Source organism: Cynocephalus volans, chromosome 16 (genome assembly GCF_027409185.1).
Source record: "Cynocephalus volans isolate mCynVol1 chromosome 16, mCynVol1.pri, whole genome shotgun sequence".
NCBI lineage: Eukaryota > Metazoa > Chordata > Mammalia > Dermoptera > Cynocephalidae > Cynocephalus > Cynocephalus volans.
Window position 1 is genome coordinate 46836733 of NC_084475.1, and position 13091 is coordinate 46849823.

General features: G+C 40.3%; 1 protein-coding gene across 3 annotated transcripts in view; it reads right to left on the reverse strand.

The window, feature by feature from the left end:
• GLIS3 (GLIS family zinc finger 3) overlaps positions 1-13091 on the reverse strand; it is a 450792-nt gene that overhangs the window by 414236 nt on the left and 23465 nt on the right. The gene's annotated exons all lie outside the window — the stretch shown is intronic.

Genomic DNA, 13091 nt, shown 5'->3' on the forward strand with positions numbered 1-13091 from the left:
AATACCTCATCTGGGTATATGCCCAAAGGAAGTGAAATCACCACTTTGTTAAGATATCTACACTCCCATGTTCACTGCAGCATTATTTACAATAGCAAAGACAGGGAAACAATCAAAGTGTCCCTCAACAGATGAATGGAAAAAGAAGTTGTGGTGTATATAAATGATGGAATATTATTCAAGTTTAAAAAGAAGGGGATCCTGCCATTTGCAACAACATGGATGAACCTAGAGGCCATTATGCTAAGTGAAATAAAACAGATACAGAAAGAAAAAAACTGCATGATCTCACTTACATGGAAAATCTAAAAATTAAAAAAAAGAAAGAAAAGAAAATACCCAGAAACAGAGAGTAGAATGGCAGTTGGGGTTGTTGGGGGATGGAAAGATGTAAGTCAAAGTGAATAAAGTTGCAGTTATGTGGGATGAATAAACCTAGAGTCTAATGTACACATGAGGACTATAGTTAATAATATTATATTGTATACTGGTAGTTTACCAAGAGAGCAGACTTCATGTATGAAAGAAAGAAAGCAAGAAAGGAAGAGGGAGGAAGGAAGGAAGGAAAGAAGGAAGGAAGGAAGGAAAACACAATCACAATAGTAAGTTGAACTTTCAGAAGAAGAGAACAGAACTGTGGTTACTAGAGGTGGGAAAAGGGTATGGGGGGGGCTTAGTGAGAAATTGCTTAGCGGACACAAAGAATGATTACATTTTGTAATGATGAATATGCAATTACTCTGATTTGAATATCACATATTGTGCACAGGTATTAATATTCAACTCTCTACCCCACAAATATGTATAATCAATATTTCAATAAAAATGTTTAATTTAATTTAAAAAAAGAAGATTCGTAATGTTCACTTGTAAATCACCCCTGGAAAACCCCAGAAACATCAGAAAACTAGATCCGTTGATTTTGAGTGGCAGGACTGAGGGTGATTTTATATTTTCATTTGTTGGTTTCTTTTTTTAATTGCTACACTGGTAAATATATTTAATAATTTGAAGCCACTTGGAAACAAAACGTTGGACTACCCCGTATGAAATTACTTGAATTCTTTTCTTTTTTATCCAAGCAACCTTCCACATTCCTAACACGTTGTAATAATTCAACCTCTGTACTTTTCCAATCCTATTTCTCAACATAGTTCTTCGGACTTACTATCACAAAGTCCCAGATGTCATTTGGCAAGCAATTTTACTCCAGAAATACAATGAAACCTGTGGGCTTGCCATCTCCTGCCGGCCCCTGCTTCCCTGCCTGACCCTTCCACAAATATTCTAGTACTTCTCTTAACATTAATGGTGACCACACCACTTGGATCCTATCTCTTTGTCACAAGAGCACAGATGAGCAACACTTCAAGTATTCTGCAAGACTCAGAAACCTAGAAATTGAGACAGCCAAGGGACCTTAGATTTCATGAGATCCAAGGGTCTCCAGTTGCTCATTTCTAAGAGAAGCTAACTGATTGCAGAACCAAGAGCCCCCTGTCTACCACTAGTGTAGTCAGTACCTCTCCACCTCCCTTTCTACATGTGGGGAATTGAAAACAGACCTTTTTCATGAAAAACACTGGAGATTCCTCATCTAATTCAAACTCATTTCACAGAGAAGACAGATGGAAGTTAGTGGTGGGAGGAGCTAAAGTTGATCATATTCCCTTTTTATTTACCTAGTTGTTGACAACTCACCAGCTCCCCACCCCCACAACCGTATCCTTTTGTCCTCAGGACAGACTCAGACCAAAGTTAAATGGGGGCACTTTCAGTTTCTGCTTGTGGTGGTGTTATGCAAGAGTAACCCACAGAACACAAGATAATGCTTAACCAAGGCAAAGGAAGCAAGGCCTGTTCGAACTTGTCTCTAATTGTAGTTGGGGGTGGGGGAAGGCAACACCCTACTGATACCACGACATGCAAACTAAGAAAATACATTAGATTTGCTGGCTTTTGAGGCTTTCTAGAATAAGATGCCATTTTGTAATTTCAAGGAAAAAGTAAATCTCTTCCTTTGAATTTGACTCAAGATATAAAAAGGAGAATTTGCTTCCAGGATTTAAAGGACCTACTTGAGCTCCAACTATTGAGTTATTTTCAGCAGCAGGACTGGTCTTTATTTGTTTAAGCCCTAGACTTCCAAGAAGTGGGGAAATTTAAGCATAAGAAGTGGAAGTAGAACAGGAGAAGGGGAAGAGAATCGGGAGGCCACATGAAAGGAGTGGCTCTTTTCCCACTTTGGGCCAAGTCCACACACCCCGCAGCTGACCAGCTACTTGACTATGGTTGTCAGAACCAACATCGAACTTCTAGCTGCTTCCCAAGCCCACCTTATTCACCAAGCACCTTCTCCATTCATTCATCATTCTGAAAGCATAAAGCTCAAGAATTATTCCTGGTTCATTAATCGCCTCAAACTTCCTTCCTCTCCATGTCTCCCTACCTGGAACTGCACTGTCCAATACAGTGGCCACTAGCACGTATAGCTACTGAGCAACAGAAACATGGCTAGTCCACATTTGCAGCAACATGGGTGAGTCTGGAGAAAATTATGTTAAGTGAAATAAGCCAGACAAGGAAAGAGAAATACCACATGTTCTCACTCATAACTGGAAGGGAGGGAGGGAAGGAGGGAAGGCAGGCAGGAAGAGACAGAAAGTAAAGACCACAACAATGCATTGAACTAAAGCAGAGAACAAACCTAAGGATACTAGAGATGGAAGGAGGATGTTTGGGGAGTGACAGGTTGGGTAAGGGACATAAAGAAAAATCACAATTTGTAGTAATGAATAGGCTAATAATAAATAATTTTATAAAAAAGAAAGAAATGTGGCTAATCCAAACTGAGATGTGCCTACCAAAGAAATTAGAATGACATCCATGGCTCGTATCTGTCGCTATCATTATATTTCTACAAGTCAGGGCTGCTACAGAGGTAATGTGGTACTAGAATTAAAGAGAGATGTTTACACCCAAACAGCAAGGACAAGCTAACCTTTCTAAATTGTACGGCATTCTGGAAAACTGACTAGGGAATTGAGTCTTGATTAACTCATCGCAAGGTAAAATTCATTCATCGGGATCATCCAAATCCTACCCATGAGTTCAACACAGAAAATACGGCAAATCTCTGACGCTCTGTTAAGTTCTAGGGTAAATGCCCCCAATTCAATGTGAGCACCTCTTTGAGAGGAGACGTGGGCCTCAAGGACTCAGACATGATGGAAGCAAAGAGAGGAGATATAGGATGGAAGAGGAGGGAAGAGAGAGTGTGGAGAAGGAAGAGGGGAGGGGTAGATTGAGATGGAAAGAGGTCAGAGGAGACAGTAAAAATGTGCATGGAAAGACGGAGATTAGGATGAAATGAACAGAGGTAGGAAGAACATCTCCATGATGGAAAAAAACCCAAACATCCTTCTCACTGCTCAGTAATTCTGAAGGCTAAAACTGAGAAGGCCAGTATCAAGAATGAAGGGACAACTGCCCTGGGAGATAACTTGAAGGTCATGCCATTCAGCAAAGGCACAAAAGAAAAGATAAAGGCGACCCTTAGAACACCCCTGAGCAAGTGCATGAAGCCACTCACCTCTCTGCTTTTCATCTTCATCAACGGTCATAAACCTGCAATTTCACTAAGTGCAATTCCTGTTTCAAAGTCTTAAAGCTCTGCCTCACGAACCCATGAAAATAAGTCCTTTTCCCTCTCTTATCTTGAATCTCAAAAAAAAGAAAAAAGAAAAAGCATACTCCTGTTGTGAACAGATACTGACTTCTTTGAGTTTTTAAGGGCCAAATATAGTACATCACAACTAATGTCTCATAATATTGTCTCCAAAGAGGGCTATCCAAGAGATCCAGGTGGTCCCCATGTCACAAAGGGCTGTGCTCTAAAAGCTCCCATGGAAGTAGTTGTCTAGTACTCAGAACACATTTTCATGGAGAGGAAAATAAAACATAAATGAATGGTTAGACAGAGAGCCAGTCTAGTATAAAAAGTCTCTTTAACCATACATCTGATGAACTACATGACTAAGAGTAGCCCTAGTTCTGGGAGCCACAGTGCAGTGGTTCAAGGAGGAGAAAAAGGAAAAGAAGACAGAAAACTCTTTGACTCTCTCCTGGACGAGAGGAAACACTAGCCATTTGTGACTAGGGGCCGCCGGCAAGCTATAACGTAAGAATACTCATTTGAGAGAAACTGCATTGCTCATTGATACCTGTGATTTTTGCAAATTCACCTAATCGCTCACAAGAACACCAGAGTGCTGAGGGGTGTGGATTTGGGAGAGCTGCAGGGCAGCAAAGAGCCCAAGCTGGAGAGGGCAGCAGGATGGGTCCCTGCCCTCACCTTTCCTTTGCTGGATGCCTAAGAGGCTAAACCAGAGGTTCTCAAAGTTTCTCCGTTCATGATGCTCTGGTGTCTCAATAATTTTTTTCATGGCACCTCTAGGCCAAGGTAAATACCCAACAGTTCCATGTGTTAAATAGGTAGATCTAAACAACTAAATAAGTATTTATCTCCTAACAAGTCAGTAGCCACTTTAAAAATTAACAACAAATAAGTTGAGAGGAAAGTGATGTTTTTCTTTCATTCTTAAATAACCACTACTTTTAATGAAATGTGTACAGTGCTATGCACTGCACAGCTTCCCAAACTTTGGAATTAGATGGGACCCTGCCACCCCATTTCCTGTTCCACATTGATTTTTACACGGTACTGGCTTTTTATCACAGCAAACCCTGAAAGCCCAGCTTTACAAAGATATGACATCATTGAAAGGAATGCAGTGATCTAATATTGAAACTATGAGCTACCTTAAGCCAGTAGTTCACATGGTACTGACAGATGCAAATTATTTCTGCATTTGCTTCAAAAAAATTAAAATATCCCACAACCTTTCTTTGAATTCACTGTGGAACCCCAGGGTGACTCAAAGAACAGTTTGGGAAACTGCAAGGCTAGACTCTTCCCAATGCAACCAATTAAGAGTGTCCTTACTGGTTTACATCTCACAGTAAGAAAAAAAGACCTATATAGTCCAGACTGAAAAAATTGCCCTGGGCTTGACCCCTGAGGTAACCTCTGACCTGTCCTATTAAAAGTGTTCTCCATTCAATTCACAGTAGCCTTTGGGTAAGTGATAAACTGCTGGGTGGCTCACAGAGAGACTCTGCAGATTTTGGGACAGGGAGGACAGTGGGTGCAGTGTTAATGGATTAGATCACTATTTTTTTTAACTACTTCACCCTATGGTATAATGTAAGACATTGTTTATAAGTATGATGGTTTCCATATTTGTCATTAATGACATGTGAGATAAATGTTGACCCTACCGTAGACTCCTAACTGAGAGAAAGCAGGTACCACGTGTACGTTTTATTCTTAAGCATATGATTTTATCTTTAGTAGACTGAAAATAAAGTCTAAGACAAGCAAAGATCGCACTGAGGCCAAAAAAAAGAAGGAAAGTCAAGCTTGTCAATTCATTCATTCACTCATCCATTCATTCTACAGATGGTTTTTTAAGTTTCTATCATGTTCCAAACACTGTGTATGTCACAAGGGACACAGTGGTGAATGGATCAGTCACACATGGCCTTTGTCCTCTTGTCAAGGGCAGCAGTAACTGTCATCTTCCCCAATTTGATAGAGAATTTTATGGTGTCATCTAATTCAACCTGTTAACAACATCTGACCTAGCTGATCACTCCTTCCTTCTTGAAACACTTTGTTCGCTTGGCTCATGAGACACTCTCTACCCTGGTTTTCCTCCCACCTTATTGGTTGTATCTTTTTAGGTTTTCCTCTTTCCAGCCCCCATTGCTGATTGCAATCATGGCTCAGTTCTTGACCATTTTCTCCACCCTCACATTCTCTTTGGGTGGTCTCTTGTAGTCTCATGACAACAAATATCATCTCTGTGCTGTTAAATCCCACATTTCTATCTCTAGCTCCCACTTCACTCCACAGCTCCAGACTGTATATCCAACTATGTACTCAACATCTCCTATTGAAGGACTAATACGTATCCCAAATATATTCAAAACAGAAACCTGATCTCCTACCCACAACCCCAGATTTCTCCATCTCAGGAAAGGTGCACTAAGGCCAAACACCTAGAAGCTTTCCTTGATTCTTCTGTTTCTTATTGCCCCACAACCAATCCTCAGCAAGTCCCGTTGGTTCTACCTTCAAAACCTATCCCAAATCTAAACCATCCACCACTACCGCCCCAGTCCAAGCCACCATCTACCTCAACAGAGCTGCTGCAATAACCTAACTGGTTTTCCACTCTTGCCCTCTCAACCAATCTATTCTGAACATTGTAACCAAACATCCTTTTTAAAAATGCAAGTTAGAGCATGTCAATCTTAAGACGCTTCAAAAAATTCCCATCCCACTTGAAATCTCTGAAATCCCTACCTCAGTTTGAAAGAACATAAATGATATGGCTGTACCTGAATCGAGGCATGACCTATTCACTTGCTTTTTTCTCTTCCAGGTGTACTCTTTTTAGGTTTTCAGATGGCTCACTCTTAACTTGAATCAGGGAAGCCTCTCCAAACACCCTTTCTAAAATATTCTCCTCCTTCCTCTTAACCCCATTAGTCTGCTTTGTTTCTCCCTATAGCATTTTTTACCCCATGAAAGTACATCTCAGGTATTTACTCAGGGATTGCTGCTCCCATTAGAACACAAGGTGACTGCAGTTACTTTGTCTTGTTCACAAGGGCACACAGTGGGCTCTCAAATACTCAGTGAAATAACTATCTTCTGCCTTTATGGAGTTTACATCTAGTGATGGATGACAGGGAAAATACTTTGGGCACAAAGACCTGGTTATTTGGTATAGAGTCTGTTGTTCATTGTGCTAAACTCACAACATGCTACTTAAATCAGCATTTCTTATGTACCAGGCATTATGCTAAAATTCTAAACATGTGTTACCTTATTTAATTTTTTAAGTGTCTATGATGTAGGTACACATATTATCCATTACAGAGGGTAAGTCAATTGCTCAAGGTCTCACAGCTGATCAGGGGCAGAGTTGGGATTCAATCTCAGCTCCATCACTCCTGGTCTATACCCTTTACCAGTCTGCTATTGCCTTTCTTTATGTCATTTTCTGGAAAATGAAGTGATTGAGCTAGAATGACCTCTAATATATCAATTCTATCTCTTAACACAGAAAAAAAAAATGGTTGTCATTTATGTTGCTTGAAATTTGATTTCTACATTAAACTGCAAGAACTCTTTTATCCAAATACATGAATAGTTCAGTGGCCACAGACCAGTGCAGAAACATGCACACAGAGCCACGTTAGGGTGGCAGACTGGCATCAAGTGAAACACTTGTCATGCCACTTCACCACCCACATTACCCACATGATGAATTCCCCCTCTAAAGATTATAAATTTTAAAAGAAGTACTAGAGGTAACAAGTTCACAACCTGGAGTCAACCAAAGCAGAATAGTTTAGTAAAATGCATTCACCCTTGTTCTTAGCTTATCTGTCACCAGGAAAATCAACTGCCTGGCATATGTAGAAAGAATCAAACCAACTCCCTACTTCAAACTTCTAGTAACTGACTGTGGAAGATGGAGGGCCTCAGATGGACCCTTCTCACAGCTTGAGACAGCTCAAAGAAAATTTTCTGGGACCATCCAGATCAATTCTGAACTAGCTCAAGACCTAAGAACAGGCACTACAAGTTTAGAGACACCGCAGTGACTTTCTTTCTTTCTTCTACTGTAATATAAATTAGGAACATACCATCTGTGCACCTTATCGAGGTACCACTGTTCTTACTGCCCATGCTATCTAGCTTACACAGATGCAGGCCTACACTGTACACACACACACACACACACACACACTCTCCTTATCAACCTCATGGTTCTTCACTGGGTATGGGATAAGTATCATCCACTATGATTGTGATGCATAGTTATTCCACTGCAAAATATGATAAATAGTCAAAAATACCCTAATGCAATTCAAGGATTGGAAAGAATTATTCGGAAAACAAACTCTGTATCTGCATTCAACTTTACTACTAAACATGAGCCAAAACAATTCTTTTGTTCTAAATGTACTGAAAACGACATCAATTGTGACATCTGGCAACTCTCAGAACCTAACTTGAAATCTGTTTGGATTCTAAATAAACCCATACATTTTACAGAATTGCTGATAAGTTCTACATGCTGCAAAAGCTTCAAGGACTCGATTCTTTCATAAAAATCAAGGCTTTAGAAAATGTGGGTGTGAGGAGGAACAGAAAAAAGGAGAATGCCTGAGGGTAAAGGGGAGTGTCACCACTTGGAGAATAAGAGAAAAGCTGTCACCCGCACATACACCCACTCCCCACACACCCATGTTCCCTCTGTAACATTACGATAGATTTTTTAAGCTAACAAAACTCATCCCCCTTCTTCTAATCTGGGAATGTTTTTGCTAGACTTTTCTAGTTCCTTAGCATTTTCTGATCTCTGGACTCCAGGTCTCCAGTCTTCAGATCAAAGATGAGTCTACAGACAGGCCATCTATTTATTGGGGGTGTAGACAGCCCTTCAGGAGCAACTGAAGCTGGCAGAAAGGACCATCCTCTCTTGGCTAAATCTCCAGAAATGAGATGACTTCTAAGTAGTGCTTTGCCAGTTCCTGGCAAGATTAATTTCTGGATGCAGAAAAATGGAAATTCAGCAAAAAACAAAAAAGAAAACAACCACCAGCCTCACAGTGCCCAAATATCTGAATAAAACAAGTCTTTAATGTCTTTGTCCTTGACAATTCCTAGCTACTTAGCTATCAATAGCACTACCACCACCGGGTCTATGTCTGGCACATGGTAGGAAACGTTGACTGCTAACTCATGCTTCAGGACAGCCTTTATTCATCTCTAGCTCCCAGTCCCAGGCTCTCACGAATCATAAAACAATGATATCGAGAAAGGCATCTCTTAAATCATTTCACTCGACTTCCTCATTTCACAAAGAGCCCAGACTGCTTAGGTTACTCTCTTAAAATCTCAAAGAAAGTGCAAGACCTAGGTTTGGAGGATATTCTCCTACTCCCCAAGCCACTATTTCTACTACAGTACATCAATGCTGAACAAATGAATAGATTTGCCTTCCATCCATCCAACCATCCATAGATAAAAATGCAGATTGATTTTTTTTAAAAAAAACCTAAATATAGTCAGTATCGCTTAGTGGATAAGAGCATGTACTCCAGAGCCAAACTGATTGGTTCATATCCTGGCTCTGCCACTTACTAGCTGTGTAACCTTCAGCAAATTATTATCCTTATCTGTAAAATGGGAATAACAATAATAATAATACTAATAAGAGCAACAAGAACTCCTAGCATAATGGTACTCACTTCATTGGGTTTTTGGGGCAGCTTCAATGTAATAACATGTCTGAATACATGAAAAAAATAATATAGATCAAGCACTTAGAAGAACATCGGCCAAATCATGTTATGTGTTAGCTATCATTATTCTTTCAAATCTGATTAAAGCTATAAAGAAATCATGAAAAGGAGGTTACGAACTCACTTTGCTTTACTTCTCTGGGCTTGTTCTCAACACTTTCTAAATACAGAGCTTTCTTTAATACAAAGCTTTTTGAAAGGGATTCAATAGTATGTTTAATGTACTTTGCCTAGTCCTAACTAGTCCTATTATTCTCGGCAATTTAAGAACAAGAATAAAAGGTAGGAAAGATCCTACTAGCCACAGATATAATCCCCAGCTTCTGTTTTGAGAAGTACTATTTATTTCATATTGTGTGGAGTAATCCTGGATCTGTGGCAATGCTTCTCAGAGAGGAGGAGCCCATGCTTCTTCGTCTGATTCTGGAAAAGTCACTGGAAGGGCAATTTGTACCCCCTGTCCAAGACATTAGCACAGCTGAGCAGCACCTCCCCAGAGGTGTGACTTCCAACCTCTTCCCTTCAATCCTCCAGCCCCAGGGTAGTCGCTGCTTCCTGCAGTTACTATCTGTGCATTACATCAGAGTTCTTCTTAGTCCTTCAATAACAAATTCCTGATAATAAATTCTTTACGTTCAAGTAACTGGAGTGGGTTCTCTTTTTCTGACTGGACTCGGGCTGATACACCATTACACAGGCATTTAGTCCAAGCTTTCTCACACAATGCAGATCACCCCCTGTCATTCAAATCAACAGAGAAGGTAACTCCAATCCTTCACCTGAAACATGTTAAAAATGTCCTTGTGTCGCTCAAAGGGAGCTCTTATTAATGTATAATTTCAATTCTTCCACTTGAGATATGAGATCTTCTCCTCTGAGCCTGTCGTCAATGTAAAAACATAGACATACTCCATACTACCCATATGTATTCTATGTCCTCTACACATATTGTGTGACAAGAACAGTCCCATCGGTCTTGATATGAGTTTAGAATCTAAATCCATTTTATTTCATGATCCTTATTTATGCTAAATTATCTACAATGAAGTTACAGTGCAACTCAAGAGAAGGTTGATCATTGTTTTGACAGAAACATTATGAAATATTACCCATTTCATAAATTATATCATTGAAAGCAAAGCAACTAGATGCCTGAGCCACCAATACAACCTGCCTGAATCGTTAGAACGTTAGCTAATTCCACATGTAGCTGCAAGCTTATCTGACTACTTTTTTATATCTTCTAGTGGAGTTGTGCTGGAAATTTTCATATTTAAGCACATGTTATTTATTTATTGCCTTTGTAGTTCCCTTGGGCTTCAGTTAGAAAATTATATTGATTTTTGAAAATTATGAGTAATAGGTAGATAATACTATTAATTTTGTTTGAAAACAGTAAAAAGGGCAAAAAAAAAAAAAAAAAGAAATAGGGCTGTGAAACACCTGTATAGGTGGAAGGCAGGAAAGGAGGAGCAAAAGAAATCCGGTGGGCGCACACCACTGGGGGAAGTCAGACCTCACAACAGCCCACAGAAGGAGCTTGATGAATGCATAACGATCAAGTGTCTTCCTTTAATCCTTTTTTCTTGGCAAAAATGCCACACCGGTGTCTGCAGGGGGTCATAGGAATTAGCTGAATGCATGGAAGGAGCAGGAACACTGGGTAAAGAGACCTGCACTCAAACCCTGGCTCTGCCTCTTACTAGCCATTTGAACTTGGGCAAAAAGTTTTACTTTTCTGAATGTTGGCTTCCACATTTCTAAAATGGAGGTAACAAAAAAGACCTGGCAAGTCGGGTCTGCTGAATCTTAAAGCCTATCACCCTATGTGGCACATCACAGGCCCTCAATGGAAATTAATTCCTGCCTTCCTACTTTTAGATTTTTCCTAATTTTCTAGTGCATCTTAAAAGAGAGGAAAGCCCAGACAATAATTGTCTTAGTTATCTACTGCTACATAACAAATCACCACAAACTTAGTGGCTTAAAATAATACACATTTATGATCTCAGTTTCTGTGGTCAGGAATGTGAGTGGCTCAGGTGGGTCCTCTATTTCAGTGTCTCTCACAGGCTACGATCGAGGTGTCTGCTCAAGCTAAAGTCTCATCTGAAGGCTCAAATGGGGAAACCTCTGCTTCCAGGCTCACACGGTTCTTGGCAGATTTCAGTTTCCCAAAGGCTACTGGACTGAGCCCCCAGTTCCTCTGTCTGTTGGCCAGAGGCCAGCCTCAGCTACTTGCCACACAGGCCTCTCCAACATGGCAGCTTGCTTCACAAAAGCTTACAAACCAAGAATAGAGTCTGGCCATAGACAGAAGTCAAATCTTTTTTAACCTAAGAATTCACTCTCTCTGCCTGACTATCTTTGAGCTGGAACACTGGTCTTCTCCTGCCTTCGGACTCAGACTAGAACACACCAACAGTGCTCCTGGGTCCCCAGCTTGTCGACTGCAGGTCATAGGACTTCTCAGGTTCCATAATTATGTTAGCCAATTCCTCATAATAGTAGTTGATAGATAGATAGAGAGATCTGTTATTGGTTCTGTTTCTCTGGAGAACCCTGACTAGCATGTATACTAAAAAACTGAGAAAAGCAGTCTGCAGTGAGAAGAATAAAGTGATGTATAAGGAGAAGTGTGTTGACCTCAGTCGCCTAGGCAGAAGGAGCATGAGGAAGTATCATGCTCTTTCAAAAGATCTGGTTGTATGTCCTCCTCTTGGTTGCCATAAAACACCCCGATTCCTTATTACAAATCCCTTTTACGTAAGCTAGAACAGAGGGTTTTAGGTACCCACAACCAAAAGAGTCCTGAATAAGGTACTTGGGGAATCAGTGTGTTGCAGTAGAAAGCACTGGTCTCCAGCTCTGCTCACGATAATGCTACCAGGAACAAGGCTCCCTGACTCTTCCCAACAGTATATGGTAGGATAGTTAAGATTCAAGGTCGTGGAGTAGGAGAAACCTGGATTCAATTCCCAGCTTTGCAACATACTAGCCATGTGACCGCTGCTAAGTTCCTTCATCTCTTCAAACCTTAGTTTTTTTAATCTAATGATACATGGGATTTGTATGAGAATTAAAGAGAAAAGGAGCTCCAGGGCCATCACAGAGGGCCTTGCAAGTTGTGCCCTCATTAGGTGGCTGAGCAGCTCTGCTCTATGCAACAGCTGGCCCAGACTAAGGGTTCAAACAGTTGACCATGACTTTATCTTTCCTTTTCACTTTTTATTGCCTACCTGACTGTACCAAACCCACTATTTTAAGCAAGTAACCAGGGGTACTTTTAACACAAATCAACACAAACACCTGCAAAAATTTACTTGGCAGTGGTTTCTCTGCTTCAGCTTGCTGTTCTTTTCAAATAAATATACTTGAGAATAAATATATTTTCAAATAAATATATTTGATTACACCACCACACACAGTAGAAATTCTGGTAGACATAATGTATCTTTCAAGAAATTACTCTCAATCACCAAGACCCTAACCTTTTGAGGCAAATCCTGTGCCAAAAGAACAAAACATCCTATGGAGATATCTAGGGCTCTGGAGTTAGTGAGACATGGGTTAAAATACCCAGCTCTTCTGCTGGGCATTCTTGAAAAAGTTTCTTAATCTTTCCAAGCCTCTCTTTTCTCATG